Raw genomic sequence first — 21,735 nt, 5'->3', positions numbered from 1 at the left:
GTGGAATAGTACCTGGGAGGGGGGCTTGATTCAAGAAGTTGGTGTCATTAACCTTGTTAAACCTTTGGGGGAGTTGGGTTTCTGTGTTATTCAGTCACTGGAAAATTATTTTAGGAAAACTATTCTTGCCTATAATTTTTTTTCAAACTTTTAAAGTAGTATATTTTAAATGCTTTGAAAGGACAATATTTTTTAAAGTAATATTATAAAATGATAATTTGTCATCCATATATACATGACTTACTTTAATTGCTGTCCTGATATCAAAACGTAATACGAAATGAGTTGATATCGCTTTTTTTTCAACACTTAATTAAGCAAGTGCAAGATGATTGAAGTTTGCATTTCGTTTATATGATTATATTCTGCTGAGTCGTGCACTTGTCGTAACAGATCTGTAGTTTTTAGTTTTTGAAGGGCACTAATACGTCATCGGTTTGTTTTAATATTTACGTTTCTTAGGTGGAGATTACTCGATTGATCAACTTTTCAGCGTGTTACTCACATTTAAGAGAAACTCAATAGTTATTTCTTTTTTAAAATTTGATAATATCCATTTATAGTTCTTCAGTACGTTGTTTATATGAGGAATTGTGAAATATTATACTATTTCATGAAGAATCGGATCTAATATACAAACTATCCTTTCGATGGAGATATGTATATGACCTAGAAATTCAATATATAGACAAAACTTTTTATCTCATTATATAATTATAAATAATTTCCTACTTGTATTTCTTTTGGAACTTTCATTATAGAGATTTGGAATAAGTCATTTCACCCTACATTGAAATAAATAAATTCATTTTATTTCAAGATCCCAAAATCTGCTTAAGCATATTAATAAGCATTATATTTTAAAAATGATCGATATTATATTATTTTATTATCGTTTTCATTGAAGGGAAATGATACTGAGGGAATTTTATTATTCAAATGTTTTCTTCTTCTGAAGTTTGTAAAGATTCTCATTATAAATGTTTACTTTTCTGAAGCTTTCGAGATTTGGATGAGGCTCTCAATAATATTTATTATTTAATTCATTTTAATTTGTTCACTCAATCTTTTTTCCGTCAGAAGATGGCATATTGGAAATATTGAATAAGCGAATAAGATCTTTCGTCTTTTTTAAAAACTAAGTACCTATATAAATATTAATAAGTATAATAATAAATATACATAATAATATAAAATAATAATAATAAAAATCAATATAAATAAGGAGGGTTTAAAACTGACAAAACATAATCGCTATCAGTGGTTTCAACACTGTCAATCTTCTTAGTTACGGTCGGCGTGCAAATGGGTTCACCCCTCCTTCCCCACTCCCTTTTAACGGGAACGTGTAAATCCGTCTGGAAGGTAGTTGACGGTTTCGTGCGTGCTTGTTTATCTCCCTCTCCCCTGCAAGGTGGTCTTCGAAGTGTTACGTTGAGGGCAACAACTCCTACGGGGAAACTTCATCTGTTTACTGTCGAGAGTTCATTGCGAATACCATCCAAGATAGACATCAGCCAGGGAAAAGGAAAAAGCCTTATAAACAATAAGGTAAGCCGCCACAATTTCGGATTTTTTTTTTGCTCTTTTTTTTTTAGTTATATTATCAGTAAGTAGCACTCGAGTTTTTCCAGTGCCACTGACACCACACTGACAGATAAGAATCCGCTTTATCCCTTGAAGTGTATTTTCAAGGTACGGAACTCCGGCTGATTTAAGCTAAAAGGACATATACATTCCACAAGAGATATTTTTCGCGGCAAATTCCGTAATGTTTCTTTATGTGTAAAATGACTCGCAACAAACAAATTTTTGTTTTATTTTATCATTGATAGAATTTTTTTTCGTAAATAAAAAAAAAAGCATTTTGTTTTATCCTCTGATTTATTAAATTAGCAAACGATACAAATTTTCTTAGCATTCGATTTTTCATTTTTGCAAAACAACGCAGAACGTAGCAAATACCACAATTGACACATGATAAACAAAATTGTTTCGTCATATCTCTAATACCTAATCTAAACACCTAATCTCAAAAATATTAAACTTTTTTTGTACTTCTGATCAGTTTATTAATTATTTTTAATTTCTAATTTTATTATTTGCAAACGATTCTTTATATTCGTAGAACATTCTGACCGAATGTTACTAGATGTTTTTTATAAGGAAAATTAATGAAAGAATGACTCTTGAGTTAGAATTTTTGCAATGATTTTAATGTTTTTTTATAAAATAAAAGATTGTAGAAATTAAAAAAAAAATTCTTTTCGTATTGTATTTTATTTCTTTTTGATGAATTCGATCTCTACATATGAAAGATTCTTTAAGTTTTTTTTATTAAATATTTTAAATACTAATATTAAATAATCTTTAACATTCTTTGTTATATATGTCGATAGTTGTTACGTTCGTACGGCAGTATAATGTCTGAAAATTCTAAAACTGTTTTTTCTTTTAATTACAATTTTATTTAATTATTTTACGCCAAAAATCGTCTGCTTTAAATATCTCTTAAATGCCCCGGGAAAAATTTTATGCTAATTCCTTTTTTATGGCTTCCTGTTTGGCCAGCTAAGAGTACTTAACTTTTCAGTTCTCTAAAAACAGCGTACTAACTGTGTAAACATGTAACATTTTATCAGACAGTGCTTCACCTCACCCGATTCCCTTCTGCATAACTTTCAGATATATTTTTATCTCTTAAATTGAGTTACTTTGTTGCTGATTGTGTCGTGTATTCCAGAATCGTTAGAATGTTTTTTGACTCTGCCGAAATGATGTCATTTGCGTTTCATTTCTAATAAAACGTAATATAACTTTTTATATGCTTTGTTTGGAAAATTTGAATAATGCTAAGCTTGTTGCTGTTCTTTCAAATATTTCAATACCTTACAATCAATACCTTCAATACCTTTGGTTAATTTTAATTTTTTCTAATATTTGTAGAAAAGCATGATATTTAGTTCGAATTGATATTGAATATTTATGTTAATACATTTGTGTTTTCAAAAAGATTAATTTGAAAAAAAAATCAAATAAGAAGTTTTAGCGATGTTCCTAGAATCAGAATTTTCATGCTTAACTCCTTTATTTTATTTAATTTTTATTTATTTTAATTATTATCTACTACTATGTATCCCTTATAAAAATCGAATTTCTTATTAATTATGTAGGTTAAAAATATTAATTTGCTGTAGAATCGATTTTATTCTATAGTTTATTGTTTAAAAACCTCTTACCGTTTTTAAAAAAGAATAATTAACTAGCTGACAAGTAAAACTGCACCGAATTTGCTCATCCGTAACTGATCAAAATTAGAAGAACAGGTGGAAATTTAACTTCTTATTTGGATAGACATATGGTCTATCCGGTGTCGTAGATTGTTGTGCCATGCCACTTAGAAATTTCAATAAACGCTAGAAACTTGTTGAAATTGTTGTCAGTCTGTGTATTGACAAATTTGAAACTTATTTTATATAATACAATATTTGTGTAAGCTATGAAAGTTTTTTGATACTTCATTTATAACTTGATTACGTAATTATCCGTTATTATTCTATTATTTCGAATAAAGTTGTGGCGATTCGCGATATGATTACACTTAGATTAATTGAGGTTTATTTGTTGTTAATGATGCCGCGCGCCGATCAATGTTTATAAACAATGGGAAATCCCTCTGCCATATTTCCATATCCTCAGTCTGCGTAACAAGACTGAATGTCAAGTGAGAAAAAAAAAATAATAAAAAAAGTTGGTGCGGTGTGCATATGCAGTTCAATGCTCCGTCTCCCCGTCCCTTCCCCCCATTTTTCGATAGCCGCCGACTGTCTGGCTCCCAAGTTCCGCCCACGCTCGTGCGCCTACATATACATTCACAGACTTCCTTAATTTCTCCGTTTCCCCGCACAAATGGTTTATACAATGCCCCGCAAATACTGAAGGTGCATTGGGCTAAATGAATTTATTCCAAAGGACACTGCCCCTGTCGTCTCCGTGCTAACGTCTCGGGAACACACCGTTAAACGTCGACTTCCGCAAATTTAGGCCGTTTGGAGTTATTGCACTGCCTTGGTGCAGCAGTCTTTTACTTTGTGTGCTTTTTATTGCAGATGTGCATGGCACACTGCTGTGTGTGCACTGTTAATGAGTTGGCCGACAGCTTCTAGAGCTCGGTGCAGTGTGTGTTGTACAGCACGAACTGAATCTTTTCCAGTGTTTGCATCACAAATATTGGCTATTACCAGGAAGTAAAGAATTGTTGATGGAATTAAAACATTTTATTGGATATTAATCGTTTATTGTAGTTATTTTTTCTCACTTATGATACTATATATGATGACCTGTTTTACCATCATGGTAGGCCGATGCGAATTCGGTTATATCTTAAAAAAATTCTTGGAATTCTAATTTAAATTGCTTGATTTTTTTCAAAGTATACAATTTGGTGATCTTAATACTTATATACTCATGTAAAATATTTTGACACAGATTTTCTTAGTTAATATGCTTTTAATTAGTATTTCGAATTAAATTTTTCAATTTATTAAAAGAGGAAGTTTTAGAATGTGCATTGCCTAGGGCCGCAAAATATTTAAATTCGCTCTTGGGAATAAAATACAAATTGAAGTCATGTATTCACTTGTCTGCTAGTCAGGAAATTCTTGTGAAATACATGCTTCTCTGTTGCATTCGTGTACGAATTTATGTAGCATTAATATGATTAACGCGATTCGATTAAATTAGTTTTGTTCTCAAAATCATTAATATATTTGATGTAAAATTATTTGCTCTGATTTTGAATTCTGGATATAAATGAAGAAAGAAATATGCTGCTAAAGGTTTAGCGGTTTTTGCCATTGAATTGTTCTCTCTTTTTTTTTAATTTATTTTGTTATGGGTTTTAAAAACATTTCGTTTTAATGGCACCTTTTTTTTTTTTTTTGTTATAGGTTTAAATGTTTCCAGCTTGTAAAATGTATTTATTCGAATAACTAGCTGAAATATATATATATTTCTTTTTGCTCGAAGGAGAGACGAAAGGGATGGGGGGGGGGTAAATCTGCGAATTTATGTCTTATGTGTAGATAAGTTTTATGAAGAATAATGCCTTTAATTATTGGCATTGGGGATAGACTTGTTTTAAAAATTCACATGGTGGCACTTTTATCTCCAATACTTCATTGGTTATTCGTTGTCTACCATGTAGCTTCGCAGCAGCATTCGAACTTTCTGTATCCTTGATTCGAAAGAACCCAAACAAGTTTAAAAGCCTTGTATATTAAGCCTACTTTAGTTTCTTGAAAAATATTTTTCCATTATGGTGTCCCTCGAGGATGAATATATATCCATCAGGGAGGTATGCGATGATAAAATGTACTAATGAATCGACGATAATATCCAGCACTTCTCTATACGCCTGATGTTATATAATGCATTTAACATCCATACGGCTGTGATTGGTGTCGTTTAACCCCATTTGTCTATCGAAGCATCTCGCATTAAGTGTGTTTCACTATTAATATGTTCCATGATACGAGTTGAAAATTTCCCATGTACGAAAAGTAATTAAGGCCAAGGCTGCAGCACTACAGCGAATTCGAATGGAGTTCCACTTCCTGTTTAACATGCGTGGCTGCTTTGATCAAAAAATATATACGCCGCTGCTGTACCGTGTTTAATTCTCAGTATTACTGTTTTATTACCGATGCGCATGCACAAAATGAAACCCAGCTGCTTTGTTTAAAAACTATTTTACAGTGCAGCCAAATGAATATACTTCTAATGATCATATTTAGAAAAAAGTGAGTGTTTTTGATATAAATAAGAAACATAACCTCACAATGATAAGATAGAGAGAGAAAAAAATATGTGTGCTCATAAAAGTGTTTGCTAGTATGTGTGACTTAGATAATTTAACACTTTTGCATACATGATTGTGTTGACAAAAGTCGGATTCGAAGCCCCAGAGGATGTATTTGTTCCGAACATTACTTCGATAAAGTCTGTGATTTTTCACTCGGAGCGGCCCTGTATCTGATCAAACTTCACATAACCCATTTAATGTGAAAGTTTAAACCTGTTTGTCTATCAAACAAATGTTTCTCTTCCTTGCCGACAAGGACCAAAATGTGCAAAACTGTCTTTTCCTGTGTTTCAGTTACCAATCATTGATACCAGAGGCAACTGTGAAAAGCCGCCACATATCTGCCCCGCTTGTCTTCATTTCAAACGAACCGTCTCTTAATAATACAAATTCTGTGACTAATCATGTGCCGGAAAATAAATAGATTGAATTGTGCAGATGGTACGTCTTCAGTGTTTGATCACGTCCGACCGGGGTTTCTTGAAAAAGCCTTTTGTCCTGTCGATCTTGCTGCTATGAGGCATTCGGGTTCGTTCGTAGTCGTGCGTATCGATTGTATGAATAAAGAAAATTGACCTGCAGCATGTGTTTGTTGTTCAGCTCTTTGTTATATTAATGTATGTTTTGTCGGATTCTTGATTTCAAAACAAATTTATTAATTGTTTTATCAATAAAATCGTAATCGGTTTCGATGTTGTAAAGAATGTAGATTAATATATATTTTTTTTTAACTTCGGATCAGAATTAACTATTGATTCTCGTATTTGAACTCTGGAAAACTTTTAATGCTTTTATAATTTTTTTTATCCGTTATTGCTTGCGGATTTGGCGACGGGATAGGGAATAAAGGAATAGATTGATTTTTTTATTAACTGCGAGACATATCAATCACTATTATAAGAATCCCGTATTTGTCGTCCGGAAGTGAATCAAAAAAAGTCGCTATAAAAGCAGATTTTTTAAAGACTTTTTTAAAGTTGGTAAGCCTGCAAAATTATTAATTTCTACTTTACAAATTAAATAATTGTCGAGTGTGAGAGATATATCTCAGTTTCTTTTTTAATGAAAATATGTTCCTGAACTAAGTGAGAAATTCTTTTGATATGTTAATATAGAATTCCATGTAGGAGGAGGGAACTTGGAGATGATGAGAGAATATAATCAGTATTCATGTGAATCTGATAAAACCCATTTTATTACCCGAGGGTATCGTAGATGATCTCTTGATATAAACGGAAAGATGAAAGTAATCGTGAGGGGGAGGTTCTTTTGTTCCTCGTTCTACCTTAAGTAGATCCGGGAATGCACCAGAACTTCCGGGGGGCGTGTGGCATCTTTACCATTTGCCCGTTGCTACGGTAAACATGATCAGTATCTGCAAATACGTGCGTCCACCGTTTGGCACTAAGAAATGAGAAAACTGCCCGACAGATCGTGACAACCCGGCATTTCAGGCCCATCATTCAACCACAGCTGAATCTGCTGATCGACTGCGGCTGAACAAAGTGCACCAGTTACAGTTAGCATTTCACCAACTCTTTTCTGAGTATTTTCGGATGTTTATGAACATTGTGTAGGGCTCTGTGCCGCTAGCCTGCAGAATTTATGATCCAGAGCCAGATTTGTTAGGCCGGGTTAAAAGGTTTATGCTAATTCTCTTAGCAGAGCCATGTGTTTCGGGGTTGTGGCGTTTCTGGGAACATACCGAGAGCGTGTGCCTTTCGAATTGCTGAGGAAGTTGGGATCTTTTTGTTTCTGGGGTCGAAGTCCGACTTCCTTCTGTTGAGCTTTGCTCCACTGGTCTAAAATGAAGCGGTGATAGATGCAGTCTTTGCGGCGGTGTTTACATATCTGCATTGAATATATCCACGCCGCGCGTGCATTTCGGAGCATTTCATACAAAGCCTTCGATTTCTTGTTACGAAACAGCGTGAAGAAGATAAAAGTGCCACGTGGCGGGTGGATGGAAATAAACCAGATATTCGTCCGTCTGTCTGCTCTTCTCACTTTTACGACTGAAAGAAGCGATACCCAACTGTTCTGCAGTGCCACATCTGGATAACTTTTTTCGACAGATCGCTTTGCTTTTGTCAACTTACAACCCAACTATTAAAGCGAATTCTTATCTTTGTTTACGATGTAGCGATTTTTAAAGTGATAACTTACAAATCCATTTATTATTATTATTATTATTTTTTTGCTTTTTCCCAGAATGGCATTTAGAAAAATTTCGTTAAGTCCCAATAGAATGCTTTCTGTTTAAAAATAAATCGATAATTTTGCTTTTAGTGATAGATTTTTCAATGTTTTGTATATCTACTGTAATCAACAGTTACTTTTTCGTTTTTGTTCATTAATTTCTCACCTTGCAAAGCCCGTGTTAATTTCTTGTGTGACGGGCTGTTTATATAAAAGTGTCCAAATCTTTCTAAATGTGTGATCTTTACAATCATTGTCATTTTTCTTTCCCATCCCGTTGATGCTTTATTTTCATCAGTGTTAAATACCCTGGTATCTTGATAATAGTCGGATGTTTATCACAAACAAGCTTTTTTTGCAAGATATTTATCTTACTTCTCGAGTGAGCGCTTTCCCACTGTAAGCTTTCTCCATTAATTTCTTCGTTCACGTTCCGACCTTGGCCGCTTTCACTCCCCCCCCCCGCTAATTCTTAGCAAAGACACCAAACAATCCCTTTTGTTTCATCGAATTGTTGGTTATAGTGTCGCCATCTAGTGAATAGTCTAAAAGATTAGATAGTCTATTAATTAAAACACATTTTTTCAGAATTGAGATCCTCCATTCTACGTGAAGTAATTAATTTTTTTTTGAAACTGCAATTTTCTGCGACTTGAAAATCATAAAATATTAAAGAATTTATATAACTTATATAAGAATTATAATGTCTTATTCCATTTACTTGTAAATTTCACATATGACTTTATTCAACAATTCCCATGAATCTGCCTAATGGATTTTATTATGATGAAGATAATGTTTTCGATGGTGTACGTGCGCCATCTGGTGCTCAAACAGCGTAAATACTCCCATCTGGTTAAGGGTCTAGAAGGGGAGGGGGAGGTGAATATGCATTCCACAGCCATGGGTGCATATAATTTCCCCTCCGCTATCTCACGGTGTCACCTATCGCCCCCTCCCTTTTTCAGGGTTAAAATCCGTGCCCCTTTTTTCCTGTGCCACCTGCTGCTGTGGGAGGGAGAACGCGCTTACTATTCATTCACTCTTTTCTTTTATGAATGGAAGCCCGCATCAGTTTAGAACGACCCTGGTGCCACCGAGAAGAACTAAGAATTCAAAATAACAGGTTGTTTTGGGTTTTTTTTATGGTGGAATTATATGAAGTTTGCATATTGTGGATATGGTGAATTACTATAAAAAGTTATACTTTGATTTAAGAAGATTTAATTACATTGTGCTAATAATTTACACTTTTTCAAATGGCGCGGTAAAGGAAAATGATGTTTTCTTTGATAATATCTTCATTTTTTTTGTTTTGTTTTTCCTTTCACACCACACATTTTCTCCAGGAGGAATGCAATGGCTATTGAAAAGCTTCACTTTGATAAATTCTAGAAAAAATATCGTAGGAAAAAAAATGTCTAATTAAAGCTTCTTTTTGTTTTATTTACTCTTTATTAAATACAATTTTAATACATCGCAGATTTAAGTTTTGATTTATAACTTGTCTTTTCATTTTCCAAATCGGTAATGTCCATCTGTTCTATCTCCCATACTGTTACGTAGAACTTAGAAAATGCTTAACAGCGCTTAAGTATCACGCATATCGTGCTACATTTTTTTATATCTCCAATTTCATAGTGCTTTATTATTTATCTAAATGGTTACTGTACATTGACATGGCATATAACAATAAAACTTCATATTGCTGTAGTATTACAGAGCGATTACATGAAGGTCGTGAAGTTGGAGAGGTAGGGAGGGCTCTACAAACGAAACGGCTGTGCCAAATATAATTTTCTAGTACCTTATTAAAGCAGAGTAAGATCACGTGATTTTCGTGCATTCATTCATTCACTCGCTTCCCTTCAATAGGATCTCGTGAATGAGAAAGAAGAATTCCAATTAAGAAAAAGACCTCCACTGTAGTAGAATTTTTTATGTGTGCATGTCTACCGGCGACCAAGTTTGAATAAGTAATAAAGAGGCGTTACTTCCCTTAGAGAGTGAAATTATTCACGCCCAGGAAAAAATCTACGACATGCGTAGGAGGACCCTATACCTTCTGATAGCCATTATTTATTTTTTAAACGTTTAGATATTATTTAAAAGATGTTCCGTGCTACAAATTGAACTTACAACCCTACTTGTACTTATTAAGTATTGTTGATTATATTGATTAAACTCATTAAGTTAGAGTATATTGCAAAAGTTAATTTTCTCCAAATGATTTATTGTTGGTTGCAAAATTGGCCTGACGATTCTTTAATGTTCAGATGATTGTAATTTTATAAAGATGATTTCCACAGTCTCTATCGAACCAGGTTTATAAACACGTCTTTTTTTTTCTCCTAAGTTCATTTGAGAACATACATATACACAGAAAAGATCCATGCTTTTGGGTGCACAAATAACGTAATTATTAGCGAATATGCAAGAATTTGATTAGTTACTAGTATCGATAACAGCACTCTGTGTGTTAACGCACGCGCATTAATTATATAATATGTTATATAATAATCTGAAAATAAAAGAACCTGTTGTCAGAGTACTGTTATGCTGATCTTTTACTTGATATGCATTTTCTTTTTATTATTATTATTTTTTTTTGTGGTAGCTCATTCTATTAAATTTCATCGCAGCTATAAATGTTCACAAGATTTGATAAAGAAATCCTTAATTTATGATTATATCTGTATGCATTTTAGAATACAAAAGTTGTGGACTTTCAATCGGCACTTTTGACACTGTTACGGTTATTTTTTTTTCAGTCCAAATATGATAATGTATCTTTAATTTCTTATAAATTAACCAAACGATACATGATGTAAGAGAGAGAGAGAGATTTTATAAATGCCTGCAGTTTTCATTGTTATTTTATTTCTTTGATAAGTGTTCAGAAGTTGTTACACAATCGAGTTGCGTGGTTCGAGCAAATTAAACTCGTGAAGTTAAATGTTTATGATTCTTTCTGGAAGACGGCTACTGTTGTTTCCCAACAAGCAAGGGTCGACACACCGCTGCCGAATGTTGGAAAAGTGCCGATATCACGATCCCATTTCATTGATCAGTTTCTTTGACCTAATAAAAGTCGTTTACTGGGAAGTGTCTGAGTAAGTGCAGCTCAGCAAACATCAGCTGCACGAATTCCCTCCTGCATTTTTCCATGAAGTTCAACGCCTTCCCATGTTTTGAGAAGTGCCACCCGTGTGTACACGTTTGGTTGCACACTTGATACTCTTTTTGAAACATTGTTTATTTCTCACTGCTTATCGAGCAGTATTATCAGCAGCAAAAGTACTCGCGCACAGGAGGAGCCGCCTTGCGTGCGTATTCTATCTTTGCAGCTCTCCGAAGAGCATCGGCGATTTTATGCTATCTACCAATTGGCTTCACTCGTCTAAGAATCGTCTGTGGCCATTTACGAGAAATCGATTTAAAAAAAAATCACGATTATACAGAATATGAAGGCCTTCTTGCACTTCACCCTCACATTCAGCTGCTTATATATTCGTGATGGCACATATGTGCAAGTTTAAGTAGAAACATTAAATAATGTCAAGAATCGGTACTCTATCAAAACATGGATGAATTAATTTGAAAGCATCCTTTTCAAATGAAAGGGCATTCTCAGTATGTTTATGGTTGCTAGAGAATCTGTTAGAAGCACTGTTATCACTATTTAGAATCACGACTTTTTTTTAAAAGAATTTTAGAAATCTTAATTTAAATAGTGATATTGCCATGGTTAACAGAATCTAAAACATAGCATTTAACTTAAAACGCTTCAAAAATGCGTAAAGTATTGTCTTCGATGCCAGGACATCTAAACCTTACTTTTCTTTCTATTGCTGCGGCAGTAGTTATCGAAAGAGTGGTTCATAACTCATCTAACATATTGTTGAAACGCATCCCAATATTGCTAATTCGATTTCATTGAACTCATAATAATGGAAAGAAATTTTGCCTACAAGTTTGATGGTCTTAGTGAGAATGTTGGATAATTGTCACTGAGTAGAGAGTAAATGAAATATATTTTTTCACCTGGGACTATTTAGAAGAACCATAATCGTTTACTTTTCTTTATATTATTAATAATGCAAAAACAAACAAACAAACTATTTGATGTTATTATAAAGGAACTTCAGTTAGCCTATGTGTTGTTGAATAGGAATTTTTATTTCGTTTTCGGCATATAGAGATCTAAAAGGCACCGAGCTGAAAATGTTAATAAACATTCAATTTTGTTTAAAAAGTTTTAAAGACAGATTTCTGTTTAACTCATAGCTATGCGTGTGGCCCATTTGCTTCTAAATTTGATAAGAGATGAACACGACTCCCCTCATTATTTTTTGATAATGTACGAAGAAAGATCTTTTCATACCAATCGGCGTTTTGATGAGCCTGTTATTGTGAGTCGCCTCCTTAAAGACCTTGTCTAAAATCCTTATCACTCCCAGTTGAATAACTTCTTACAAATTGGGGAGGGATAAAGACTCAAATAGATACTTTTTATAAAAGCGCGCTTTAGACACTTTTCCAGACCTCGGCAACATATTATTGCTATTGCATTAATTGTTGAACGCTCTGTAATGAAAATCGCGTCGTCTAAGTTCTACCAGTGATTAAATTGCCTGGTTAATGTGATTGTAGTGATAGCTTATTTTATCATTTGAAAGAAATGCTCATTGATTGATGTCGACGATGGAGAAGATTTTTTTCTCGATTCTGCAAATAAGTGGATATTAATAACGGGCATATCTTTCAGCTTTCATTAATTAATTCTGAAACAAGAGCTCTTTCTTTTCTATGAATCTGGTTGAATGTTTGACAGGTGAATTTAATATTCAAGCTAGAACGGCTTATGCTGCTTATAATGGTGACGATAAGTGTTCATCTTTTAAAATCTGTAGTATGCGCAAAAATTAATGCAAATATTTTTTATGTTCGAACGTGTGACACATGGAACTATTTTACTCAAGGTCGACTCAAAATGGAGTATGTCAGTAATTAGTAAAAGGCTACATTTTCAGTTAGGCCTCAATTGCGTTAAACATGGCGCGTGTAAACTCAATGAATCTAAAGGCGCGTTTATCTTTGTGTAACAATCATTGTTTTCCGATGCCATCATTGCTGGGGACCTTCATCGAGTCTCTACCTCTGTCACGGATGTCGGTTCTTTTCTATGGAGTGTCTCCCATGTTTCAGTGGAAGTCATCCGTGATGTCTATCATATACCGTTTTCGCACCCACTGTTCTAGAACCATCTTCTCAAGGGTCAAGTGATTAAAAGAACTTAATGCCAAAGTGATGGGAACCTGGATCGAACTGACTCGCCAATTACCCCTTTCCTTTTCCTGTGTTTTGGCGTGACCTTCAGGTGTATTGTCAGGCATCTCAAGGACAACTAGCAACGCTTGGGAGCGGCTTCTTGCCATCTCTGAAATGGAAGTGGGGAGGGGGGGGGGTAGAGAGACATGAGGGGTTTACTAAAGGGACTGAAGGAGATAATACGAAAGGAATGTGTTTTCGGGGTGTCATATTTATAACTCCACCGGTTCATTTTTTTTTTTTTTTTTGTGCTCAAATGGTAGGAAATGCATGAAATTTGAGACATGGCATGAAAAAATGGGAAAAATTCTAGAATTGTTGACTGGGCTATTTCCTCTATTTTATTCTCCCCGCTCTTGTAAAAAGCATGTTTTTATTGTGTCGTAGATTCATAGTATTTAGGAATTTGAGATCCATTAAAAAGAATTTTTTTGTTTGTGCATGCTATAAGTCTGATGGAATGAGATCAGTATTCCAATGTTTTTCCATGTAAATCTATTATTATTTGATTCGCCGTTGGACTTTTATTGGAATTTTGAATGACATAACAATATTGAAATTGATGTTAAGTTTACAAGTTATGAAATGATACGATTAAATAATTTAAAAATGGCTTTGTCCTGTCAGGGAAATATAATTATCATTTGTAAATATGACTTACTAGAACATTCTAAACATCAAAAAGGTATTGTCAAAAATTATGCGCTTTGATATTGAATTCTTTAAATGTTTTTAAATAACACATATTAATGAAAATTAATTCTTAACACTCGTTTAATTAATTCTCCAAAACTATATTTTTAGAAGAATTCAAAGCAAATAGATATTTTATTGTATATTCTTTGAATATTACAATACAATTTCATGAAATGGGGGTCATGGGGGACGGGGGGTGATCACTGGACCCTGACCACTAAGAACCTAGAATGGAGCTTTTGCACATTGAACGCGAAAGAGGCAGCAGTAATTACTTTGTACAAGGAAATCTTTTGCGAATATCTATATAAAAAAAACCCTTTAATTTTGTACATTACATAAAAGGAGGCGGAAGCTAACGTAGTGGATAGTTTGTTTTGGATAAAGTACTTTGTAAACTGTTGCTCTCTTCTCTACTCTGGTATTGTTGTAATGTGTGGCTTGTGGTTAAGATTCAGATTCACATCCTCGTATCCGGTCTTTATAACGACTTGAAACTCTTTTCCTGGCATGGACCAAAATAACCTGCTTCCTTCTTGCTTTGCGGTGTTGCATTTTTTAAGTTTGCTGAATTTTTTTTATTGCAACATCCCGGAAAGCATTTGCGTTGGCCTTCATCTTTTTTTTTAACCTTAATTTTTCTTTTTTCTTTTATTTTCTTAGATATTGAATTTGAATATTATGTTTAAAACTTTAAAGTTATTTGGTATAATTACTGATGTTATGATGGGATTATGATAGTGGTCTGCCGAGAATAGCGCCCATGCTGCATTTCCAGAATGTACATATACACTGATTGCAAATGTTATTGAAGAGATATTTGATGTTTTTATATTATTTAAATAAAATTAAAAATTCCTGTTGATGGGAAAACTTACGTATATCATTAGGTTCTGTTATTAATAGTATAGCTAACATAATTTTAAAATTTTGTATTAGATGTTAGTAATTAAAGTGCTGTATAATAAAATTATGTCTAAACGCAAGTTGATTAATAAACATAGAACAAGTAGATTAAACGTAGAGACACTTTCTATCTCATTCATTGTTGATCTACAACCCATTGCTTTCTAAACAGTGCCAAGTTTTAGATTATAGCTCTGCTTTAAACGAAATTAATCAGATTCATTGAATTTGAATTTTTCTGCCTTTTAAAGTGTTCAATGTAACTTGCTAAAGCAAAAGAATTTTCTATTTTGTCTTTTCATTACGCCTGTGGCTTGGTCATTTATTTTCCCGATGTCACCTCCACTTATTGCAGCTCGTTATTAATTCTCGCAACCTGAAATGGACTCTTTTGCGAGATAAAAGAGTGTATCCTGTTACGCTGGAGACCACCTGTGTTAACCCTGCCCATCCCCTTGGGCTCGCGACTATCTCATGCAGACATGCGCTCCGCCCTAGACGTTGTCGGAGGTATGCATTTCCGGCCGCGCATGAAAACGACGGCTTTTCTGCATTAAGATGTCAAAGAAATAACATCTCATCCGCCGCCCACTCGCATGCTGGCTCGGGATTGAAAGATGTAGTTCCTTATAGCTTGTTCGTCGTGGTGACGGGGCGATCATTTTCACTTGGTGCTGCCAGAATAACACGGGCACGAATTCCGCTTTGCGAATCGGGCGAAAGTTCGAAAATTAGGCAGTAGCGTAATTAAATATAGAGTACTTCAGTGTTAACATAATGAAATTCTGAAGCAAGGATTCCAACTGGTGGTCCTTGGTGGCAACCAAGGACTGGTGTAACCAACCATAAACAAACCGATTAAAAAAAATATTCTATAAATCTTAAAATATTGGTCAGGCTCCCATCTCTTTCATTATCTCCCTTTTATTCTACAATATTTAAAAACATGAAGTGCCTGCCTAAATACTAAAGATGTGTAGTCCTGATGTAATAAAGTAAATACAGTGCTACCCTGAATCATAATGAATAAAAAGCATTCACTTTCACTTAGGTAGAAAAAAATTAATCTAAAATAAATCATAAATAAAAGTTAAAATTAAAAAAAATTAATCTAAAATAAATCATCAATGAAAGTTAAAATAATCTAAAATAAATCATTAATAAAAGTTTACAAAAATAATCTAAAATAAGTCATTAATAAAAGTTAAAATTAAACAAATTAAAGTAAGTCGTTAATAAAATTTAAAAAAGAATCTAAAGTAAATCATTAATATGATTTTACTTTATATGCTTTAAAATATGAAATTAAATTGACCAATTTGTTAACAATGCTGTCACCTTGTGTACTGCCAAGGGTCGCAAAATATCAAAAAATCAGTATTTTTAACATAAATAATGAATTAAGAAATATACTTTCTATTATATTAAATCTTTCTTTAAAAATTTAATAGCATTTATGTAGGTTTGGGATGTAAGAAAATATTTTATCGTTAATTAGAAGTTTACAGTTGCTGAACTTAATCATTCGTTTAAACCTTTTCTTACGTCTAGTTATGTACAAATTTTAAAAATGAATCGCTTGCACACATATTGCGTTTAAACATTATGGTAATCATTCATTCTAATCACTGTTATTTTTACTTATAACTGATTACCTGTTCATTCACACAATTTCATAATTCCGTAATCTTAAAATCAATTACTTTCTAATCACTTGAATTCGAACTTAAAAAAGCACTTTTAAGTATTGGAGTAACTTTTACTATTTAATACGAAGCTGCAGTATCACGGGAAAATCATTCAGCTAAAATAAAATATTTGCCCAGCTAAATTTCGATAAAAATTTCCTTTTTTGAATGCTTTTCCACAATTTTCTTTTTCTTCCAAAACTTTGATGAACATGTTGCTGGAGTATGGTTTAACAAAGAACTTTTAAAAGCTTAATCGACAAGAAACGAATAGAGCTGCAATTGCAAGATAACATATGTTATCAATATCACGTTTTTCCGGCTCAATTTATTGAGTCAAAAAAGGTGGCGAGGATACTATTTTCCTGATTTTTAATATTTTGAGTTAATTTGAAAGCCAGTAATTTTTAATAAAATACGTCCATATAAGTATGTATTGAATAGACTGGCTGTTAAGTTTTTGCCGTGTTACATATTTTTATTATTAATATTGTAATTTTTAAAAGTAATTCTCGTTTTTACGCGCCTGTTACTGCGCGTGGAGCTCATAAACGCTTGCTGCCGTCTCCATAGCAACCGCATCTTTGCGGAGGGGAGGATAGAGGGAGGGATGTCGGAAAAAGAAAGAAAAGCGGCCACCGGAGTACTGGAGGAAGGAAATCCCGTCGGTCGTCCTCCAGCCAATAAGAGTTCATAACCCTCTCGTCACGTGGGATCTTGCATTCCGACCGGGGGGAAACTCGATATTACGGGGACGCCTACGCGAGAGAAAAGTTTTTTCATTCATTGCGATTTCTTTTCTTTTTCGTCTGCGCTTTCTCCCTCCCCTCCACTCTCCAAAGATCTCTCCAAGGTGTTTTTTTTTCTCTCATTTTTTAGGCTTGTTTTAAATGTTCCTGTGATTTCAGGGACGCTCTGCTTGTGCGTAGCGAGTTGCCTTTGTCGGCGAGTCACGGTGATGATGTTTAATTAAAATAAAAGGAGGAAAAATATCTAAAGAAAAAAAGAAAAGAAAAGAAAAATGACGGGAAAGAGTTAGGAGGTGTTGCTCTGCGTTCCGCTTGATTTCGTTTCCTGTGTTAATATTGATTGTTTGGATTCTCTATTAGTATCTATAGTAGGGTTGGTTGTTTTAAGTTTAATTATAGAGAGGAACTGACTTAAAATAATATTTGTGGCACCACTGGTTTTGGAATAAAACACTGCTTTCATGGGAAACATTTGGGAGGGGAAATGGTTGGGCGTTGTAATCATTAGCTTAAGAATGTTAGATTCAGATGCAATGTAAACATTTATTCGTTTTCAAGATTTTGGAATTTGTAATACAAACATCCGCTAAGAGTAAAAAAAAGAGAACTCCAGCTTTCGCTCCTGCTCTTGTATAAACCTAACTCTCGGAAAAAGGATTCTAAGATTGAATTTTTTAAAAAAAATTTATTGCAAGTAAGATGGAAAGAATTGTAAATACGAACATTGTTGAATGAGAATTGAGTGATGGTTTTTAACTTTTTTAAACGGAATTTTTCTTTCCTTTTTCTGTCAAATCTGTCTTTCCAGAATTTGTGATTTGTTTCTTCAAGAATATTCTTACTCATGAAATTACAATTATCGAATATTTATAGAAGAAATGAGATATTAGAAGCTCTTTGTATTTGGAATTTATTTATATTTATGCAGAATCCTTATTTCAAGGATTAAGTAGTGCTTCCAAACCATAATATAATTCCCATGGCACATCGGTTTGAGCATATAACAATCTGAATAATGACGATCTGATATATAATATTTATTATTTGCAATTTACTTAAACAAGAGTAGTATTCTGCTATGCGCAGTATGTAATATTTATTTGAGGCAACTGTCACAAAAATAGTTGTAAAAATGGCTCATCTCCTCACACAAATTTCATGCACATTTTATGTAGATAATACCTCTCAGAATCATATGTATCGACATTAGTCCTCATTCATCTGAATATCCTACTGAACTTTCTGTTTCAAAAGTACACAAATCAGGGTTATGAATCGAGAATATTTATCCCCCTCCCCAAACTTTATTGTTTGCTTTCTCGGCATCGACGCATATACTCGCTCACCTATGTTGCGGTTTATATATTTCTGTATCAAGATGAGTAAAATAAAGCACTGCTGTATCATAAAATACTCTTTTTATCTTTTCGCCTCCCCTCCATCTCTTCACACTTGTTTTTTACTTATCCCTACCCCTCTACCTCCCTTCCACCTGCCGCGTCTAGGTAAAAGCATGTTTAAAGGTGTGTGGGCCTTAGTCTACGGAGGGCCTGGGAATTGAATGACCTTGGCCCCAAACGGGCATCTAGCCAAGTTCGCTTGCAATCATTTCCACATTCATTGTTCATTCTCTCCTTCCCTGTTATGCGCGTCTATATTTATATATTCGGGCGTATATCGTGGACTTTGTGCCGGCCATCATTTTTAGCGCGGTATTTTATGAAACTCATGTGAGCGATGATATAGTTATTAAGAGTTATCTTTCACCCCACCTTTTGAAAACGGGTCTCCTTTCAGCTAGCGAGTGATGACTGTGTTAGTTATGATAGTTTTGATTTCGCAGTCGTGATGTATTCAATACCAAACACTAGCTGTTGGTATGAATTCTGTGAGATATGAAAAATACCTTTGTGGCAGATTTCCTTTTCCATTTGTAGTTTGATTTTGAGAATGTTATAGGGGACTCATAATGGTGAAAAAAAGTTATTCACTTTCTGAAATTATTATTATTATTACTATTAGTTATTTTTGTATGTGAATAATAATTTGAATATCTGCGTGGATAGAAAAATTTGCGCTAAAAGCGATTCTTTGTGTGAACAGTATTATGACGTTGATAATGATCACATGAAATTATTCCTATTCATTTAAAGCTAAAAATATTACTTCCCTCATTTCATTGTTTGCAACTTGTTTTCATTTCGTCAGAAATCTATAATGTTGTGTTAGAATATCCGTGTGTTCTTAGGAATAATGATTAAAACCTCTATTTGTATCACCGTCTCATAATAATAATCCGTGATTCAGATTTCACTCTACCTTAGTTGGATATAGTGCCTGATTTAGCCTTGATAAGACCCTAAACTGTTTCAGATATAGGTCCTTTATATGTTCATTTAAGTTCTGTGAATGCTGTTTGCAGTATCTGTACATCCAAAATAACACAACTCAATGGTAAAAATATGAAGACAGCACAACAGCATTCGTATTATTCATTCATTTTAATTAGGAACAGAAAAATCTATACAATGCACAGGATTTAAAAATATGCACATTTATTATTTTATAATTTCTTAAATAGGTAATTGAAAGTTATCAGACATTCATTGATTAAATCTTTCGTGTGGATAATGTTCAATAAAGATTAAGCTCGATATTGGACTAATCTTAACATTTGAAGGGCTTGCAAAATTTCGAGGATTTTTGATGATTTCCCTTCTGGCTCTTTTTCATAATTTTTGTCGTAATACTGTCATCTCTTCGCATGATAAATTGCTTTTTTCCAATGTACATCAACATTGATCCAGGCCTTCTTAATAAAGGTCAGTTGATTTTCGAAAACATCACGGCCGTTTCTTTTGTTTGGTTATAATAAAACTTCCGTGCCGAACCCCTGGGATATCAAAATTGATCACAATAGGCGAATTGTTGATTACCAGAATTAGCGGATTTTCTATGTATTTAGATGCAGGATATCCATTTCTCGCAATTTTATCTGTACAACCAATTGATCGTTATATCTGTGATTATAACAAGTGGAGCCTACTATCGTGCAATGAGTATGTGACACTTGCTCACTGGAACAGTTTTTTGAGGAAGGAGGGAAAGGACACCAAGAAAGTAGTGTCCTTAAGCTTATAACTTGTGTAGTTCCCATGTAAATCCAGTTCTAATTGGGTGTAGAAGAGTTTTATTCACCTAATTTAAACTTTTCTTCGAATTAAATGTCCATATTTTATGTTAAGATAGAAAATTAAAAATTAACTGTTCATTTGTTCAGATACACATTATGCTTCCCCATGTGCTTGCACCTGTAGCCATTACACCTATTTAACAATCAGTTGGACATGGGGCGGAGAAGACAAACCAAACCACACACTGCCGGCAGGAGCTCCCTGCAGTAGATAGACCCCATTCCGAACAACTTTATTTTAGATCTTAAAACTTTAATACAGCAACATATAAATAACAATTTAAAATAGATGAATAAAAATTAAGTTTGGCGGATTACAGTGCAGGGATGCTGTACCCCAAATACTAAGAGGCCGTTTCAGGCATTGATATCCTACAGACTGGTTCAGAATGAAACATTTCAAAACAAATGGAAAAAAACAAGTTAGAAGAGTAGGTGAATAGGGCAACACATAAATAACTATTTAAATACTTGCGATACACTGTCGAACATTTTTCTTAACAACAGTTATTATATGAAACATTTATTTTAACTTATTTAAGAAAGACAATAGCCCCAGTTGATTGTCACACAGTTTCTCTTCGTGTATTTAAGGGGTTAAAAACTAACATCTAAATGATGCTTCTGCCGTTTGCGAGGTCAAATTGTACGACAATCAAGTCTTTCATACTACACAACTTATCTATCGCCATCTCGAAACCAGGCATCCATGAAATCGATTGTACTCCTGTTCTTTCTCTCACCCTGCCCTCCCTAAACAAAGGGCCTGGAATATGTGTTGTGTAGTGCAAGCTAAACAATTCCCTAATCAACTTTCTCATCCAGAGGTCCATGAATTGCACCCAAAAACGGAGTAATAATTGTCGACATTTTTGTCACGCACGGAATCGCTTGCCAACCATGCATCGCCTGGCGATTAACAGAAGAATGGAGGAGGAATTCCCCCTTCTTGTTACTGTCCTCTGCTCGTAAAAATAAAAGTATATAAACAAAACTTTATTAGTAGTCCGCGTGATGTACTTTGGGAGACAAAGGTTAGTTACTGTGGGAATCTAGAAGAATTTTGATGGCGCTCTTTAATTATCCTAGTCAGGAGTTTTCGGACTGCTT

General features: G+C 33.9%; 1 protein-coding gene across 1 annotated transcript in view; it reads left to right on the top strand.

Annotated features, from left to right (window-relative positions):
* The window catches only part of LOC129988485 (G1/S-specific cyclin-D2-like), a 50,558-nt gene that overhangs the window by 24,800 nt on the left and 4,023 nt on the right, over nt 1–21,735 (top strand). The gene's annotated exons all lie outside the window — the stretch shown is intronic.

Source organism: Argiope bruennichi, chromosome 10 (genome assembly GCF_947563725.1).
Source record: "Argiope bruennichi chromosome 10, qqArgBrue1.1, whole genome shotgun sequence".
NCBI classification, from domain to species: Eukaryota; Metazoa; Arthropoda; class Arachnida; order Araneae; family Araneidae; genus Argiope; species Argiope bruennichi.
Note: the sequence above shows the minus strand (reverse complement) of the source record. Positions and strands in the feature narration are given on the sequence as shown.